Raw genomic sequence first — 5,049 nt, 5'->3', positions numbered from 1 at the left:
GGCTGCAGGGGGGTCTCTGCACCCCAATTCTCCCCCAGGGGCTGCAGGGGGGTCTCTGCACCCTGATGGTCCCCCAGGAGCTGCAGGGGCACAGCTGCCCCACCCTGCTCTGCCCCACAGGCTGCAGGGCCTCAGCTCCAGCTCCTGGAGCACCTCCTGCCCCTCCTTCTGCACTGACCTTGGGGTCTACCTTGTTGTTCCCATGTTCTCACTCTGCTCTTCCCTGGCTGGAATTCTTTCTGTCCCACAGCCTTTTGTTCTTAAATATGTTATCCCAGAGGTGTTACTGTCACTCCTGATTGGCTTGGTCTTGGCCAGCAGCAGGGAGTCGGTCCTGGAGCCAGCTGGCATTGGCTCCACAGGACAGGGGAAGCTTCTGGCAACTTCTAAGAGAAGCCACCCTGTAGCCACCCCCCAGTGCTACCAAAACTCAGCCACAGAAACCCACCACATTTCCCCAGCATGTTTTTAATGTGCACTGCAGGAGCTTTGTCCCCTTCCACAGCACATAAATATGTTGACTGGGCAGGGCCAGCCCGACTGGCAGATCCTCTGCTGTTGAGGAACCCTTGGTAAATGTGTAACCCAGTGTTTGCAGGCCCCACCACCCTTTGCCCTCAGTGTCCTCTTCACCTGTCCATTGCATCCTTGGATCTCCCCAGAGGCTGGTGCATGACAGGGGATGTGATTCACCCGCTCAGTGCCAGGTTCTTTGGCCCAAGTGTCTCTGAGGCTCTTTCAGAAATGAGTTCCACTGTCTGATTCAGTTCTTTCAGGGGTTTCATGTCACCATTAAAACTTGCTTCTCCAGGCCCAGGACAGTGTTCCAGGCAGTGCCTTGGGCCACAGGAGATGTTTCCAGCCATCCAGTGTTGATTCCCCCATAGCAAGCACATGGCATTGCTGAGGGGTTTGGGGCAGCGGGATACAGACAATCTGCCAGGCCTCCCCATACTTATATTTCAGCCATGGTGAGCAAACCCCTCTCTAAACAGGTTTTTTTGGATGTCCAAACACCCCTTAGTTTGATATTTCTGAGTCTAAATCTTCACAAAATGAGTGTTTTTCAGCCCCAAAGCTCCCTAAAGCAGTGTTTTGGACCCCAAAATGTCCCTAAATGGGTGTTTCTGAGCCCCCCAGATTGCTCTTTCTCAGTCTCAAAACTCCTGAAATTGCTGTTATTACCCCAAACCTCCAAAAGAGGAGTGTCTAAGCTGTAAAGTTCCTGAAATTGGGGTTCCAGAGTCCCGTGATTCAAAAAAATCCTTAAACAATATTTAAAACACTTCTAATTATGGCCGGGGCCACACAGGAGGTTTCCCCTCCAAGTGTATGTCCACCAAGTAACAAAAAACAACAGCTTTTATACATTTGGAAGGAGTAACTTTCAAAAATTATCTCTCATATACATTCTTTGAGAATTGGTATGAAATCTGCCTTATGTAAATACACATTCGGTTACCTATCCCTATTTTTATTACTATAGAGTAATTACTATAAGTAATTACATAAAGCTTTATCATTTCAAGCAACTATGTTCTCCCACACATCTCCTGTCTCCCTTGCAATGTTATTGATTACTTTTGCTACGTGCTAAAAGCCCTTCTTTTCTGGCTTTCCCTGTCAGTCTCTGATCTTATCCATTCAGGCAAGCCATAGTTCCCCTTTATCCTAATTGCCCACAATTGGGCAGACCCCCTACTTGCGAGCAGTTAAAATCTGCAGCAGGCAGGGGCCACTGGCTGTGCCCCCCTCACCCCCAGCAGGGATCCGGGGCCTCTGCTGTTCCTCTCCCGCCCCAGGAACCGCCCCCTGCTCGGAGCATTTTCGCTTTCGGTTTCCAGGGATTTCCGAGAAACTGGTGTAAATCCGGGAACTGAGGTGCCAGGGGATAAAGGGCAGGGGTAGGTCAGGAGGAGTAGGAGTGGGGTAGGGCAGGAGGAATATAAGCGTCAGGAGCCCCGCGGTGATCCCCGCGGAGCCGCTTCGTCCCGACCTTCTTCCCAGGTAAGTGCAGCCCCTCGCTCCCACTTTCCCCCCATGTGGCTACTTCTGCTCCCGAAATTAATGTTTCTGAGCCCACAAGCTTCCTAAATCGCTGGTTTGGAGCTCCAAAGCTGCCTACATGGGGGCTACTGAGCCCAAAATCTGCTTCAGTTGATCTTTTGGAGCCCCAAAGCTCTTTCAGTCGCTCTTTCTGAGCTGAAAATATCCCCAAATCGCTCTCCCTGACCCAAAGCTCCTGATACCAGGATACTGATATTCAGGTTTTCTGAGCCTCAGGTTCCCCAAATTGGGGTTTCTTATGCCTAAGGTTGCCTAAATCGGTGTTTTGGAGCACCAGGGCTCCCTAAATCACTCTTTCTGAACCCAAATGCAACCTGAATTGCTGTTTCAGGTTCCCAAAGATCCATAAATACTTGTTTCTGAGACCAGGAGCTCCCTAAATTGTAATTGGTGAGCTCAAAATCTCTCTAAATGAGACTTTCTGAGGCCAAAAGTTCCCTAAATGAGTGTTTCTGAGTAAATGAGTGGTTTTGAGCCAAATGCTCCCTAAATTGGTGTTTTTCAACCCCAAATCTCCCTAAATCAGTGTTTGAGACACCAGAATCTCCCTAAATGGATGCTTCTGAGCCCCAAAGCTTCCTAAATCACTGCTTCTGAGATCAAAAGCTCCCAAACTTGCAGTGTCTGAGACCAAAAGCTCCTGAGTGGAGGTTTTTGAGCCCCCAGAAAACCAGAAATTGCAGGTTTTGAGCCCACAAGTTCCCTATACCTTTTTTTCTGAGCCTCAAAGATCCCAAAATGGGTATTTCTGAATGCAGGAGCTCCCTAAATTGTTGTCACTCAGCCCAAAAGCTCCCCAGATGGGTGTGTGGTGAGTTGACTCTGACTGGGTGCCAGGCAGCCCCCAAAGCCACTTGATCACTGCCCTCCACACCTGGAGGGGAGAGAAAATACAGCAATAGGGTCATGGGTTGAGATAAGGACAGAGAGAGATCCCTCTCTGATTACATCATGGGCAAAACAGACTAGAATTGGGGAAATTAATTGAATTTATTACCAACAAAATCAGAGCAGGATAATGAGAGGTAAAAGAAATCTTACAAAAATCTTCCCCCCAAGCCCCCTCCGTCCCAGACACTCCCTCCTTCTCCTCAGTGGTTCAGGGAGACCAGAATGGGATCCCAAACATCACAACCTGATCCTGCTGCTGCTCAGAGAGAAGAGTCGGAGTCCCTTCGCTGCTCCAAGGTGGGTCCCCCATAAGGCCACAAGTCTTTCCAGGAAAACCTCTTCCAGCATGGGCTCCTCTCTCCAGGGATCCCCAGGTCCCTGCAGGGACTCTGCTCCAGCACAGGCTTCCCACAGGACCACATCCTCCTTTTCGGGCATCCCCTGCTCTGGCATGGGCTCCTCCTTGGGCTGCAGGGGAATCTCAGCCCTGGTGCCTGGAGCACCTCCTGCCCCTCCTTCTGCACTGCCCTGGGGGTCTGCAGAGCTGTTCATCTGTTCTCACTCTGCTCTTCTCTGGCTGTAATTCCTTCTGCACAACAGATGGAGCCACTGGAATTGGCTGTGCTGGACATGGGGGAAGCTTCTGGCAGCTGCTCACAGAACCCACCCCTGGAGCCTCCCTGCTACCAAAACCTGGCCACAGGAACCCAATATAGGGTGTTTTGGAGCCCCAAAGCTCCCTGAATTGGTCCTTCTGGTCCAGATGCTTCCAAAATCAATGCTTTGAACATCAAAACCTCCCTAAATCACTGGCTCTGACCCTAAAAGCTCTCTAAATGTGTGTTTCCTAGGCCCAAAGTTTCCTAAATCAGGGTTCCTGAACAAGACCCTCTCTAAACAAGTTTTTTTGGAAGCCCAAAAATTCCTTAAATGGATATTCCTGAGCCCAGAATCTCCCAGAAGAGTGTTTCTCAGCTCCAAAGCTCCCTAAATTGGTGTTCTGGACCAAAAAATGTTTCTAAATGGGTGTTTCTGAGCCTAAATACTCCCTACATTGCTGATTCTGGGCTTAAAAGATCCCTCAATGGGTACTTTTTAGGCCCAGAAGCTCCTGAAATCAGTGTTCCAGAGAACCAAAGTCCCTCAAATCAGTTTCTCAGCCCCAAAGCCCCCTAAATCATTCTTTCTGAGCCCCAGAGCTCCAAAAATTTGTCTTTCTGAGCCTTGCAGCTCCCAAAATTAATGTTCCAGAGCCTTGAATCCCCCTAACTTAAGCCACATGCCCTGTTTGCCATCAGATCATGGGGTTCAGGGGCTAAAAATTCCAGTGCAACCCCAGAGCTCCCAGTATCACTCACTGCTCCCCCACAGCGCTCTCACTTCCCTCCCAGTGCTCCCAGTATGGCTCTCTGGCTCCCCCCAGTGCTCCCAGTATCACACACCAACCCTCCTCTTTCCACTCCCAAGTCTCCTCTGGAGCACTGTAGAGGAGTTTCCCACACCAGGGCCTGGATTTTGGAGCTCATCTCTAAGGGGGTGGGGGCAGGAGAAGACTCTGCCCAGCTCTTTGAGCTCTCAGCTCTGGAGCTTTGTGGTTTTCCTTCAGCTCTTCCCATTTTTCTCTTCTCCAGGTGAAGGTCCTGGGCCGTGACATGCCCAGGGAGCCTCGGCAGGGCAGCTCCTGGCAGAGGGTGTCCTTGGTCGCAGCAGCTTCTGTGACCAAATACTCTGGAGCAGCCCAAGAGCTGGATGGGAGGTAGGAACTCTTGGGAGTGAGGGGTTTTCATGGCACCGTGGAATGGTTTGGAAGGCTGAGCGCTGGTGGAGCACACACTGGGCACCAAAAAGAACTGCTGTGGTTTAAGCCCATCCAACAACTAAGGACCACACAACTGCTCCTCCCTCCCATCATCCCCATTCCTGTGATGGGAGAGGAGAACCAGGAGGTAAAACTGGTGGGTTGAGATAAGAACAGTGTAATAATTGAAATAAAGTAAAATATAATAGCAATAATAAGAGTCATAATGATACTAATAGCAATAACAGGAATAAATGCCATGAAAAACCAGTGATGCACAAGGGAACTGCTCA

The 5,049-nt window shown here is 50.1% G+C and overlaps 1 long non-coding RNA gene across 3 annotated transcripts; it reads left to right on the top strand.

Moving 5' to 3' along the window:
* The first annotated feature begins 1,462 nt into the window (after positions 1–1,462).
* On the top strand, positions 1,463–4,725 carry LOC113940934. 3 transcript variants are annotated; one of them, XR_003525572.1, is made up of 3 exons: positions 1,463–2,007; positions 3,142–3,255; positions 4,590–4,725. It is a non-coding gene; the product is annotated as an uncharacterized LOC113940934 (long non-coding RNA). The 3 variants fall into 3 exon arrangements; XR_003525571.1 differs by lacking the exon at positions 3,142–3,255 and having other exon boundaries at positions 1,485–2,007; XR_003525570.1 differs by lacking the exon at positions 1,463–2,007 and having other exon boundaries at positions 3,126–3,255.
* The last annotated feature ends 324 nt before the right edge of the window (positions 4,726–5,049 follow it).

This window comes from Corapipo altera, unplaced genomic scaffold (genome assembly GCF_003945725.1).
Source record: "Corapipo altera isolate COAL_440 unplaced genomic scaffold, ASM394572v1 277, whole genome shotgun sequence".
NCBI classification, from domain to species: domain Eukaryota; kingdom Metazoa; phylum Chordata; class Aves; order Passeriformes; family Pipridae; genus Corapipo; species Corapipo altera.
Note: the sequence above shows the minus strand (reverse complement) of the source record. Positions and strands in the feature narration are given on the sequence as shown.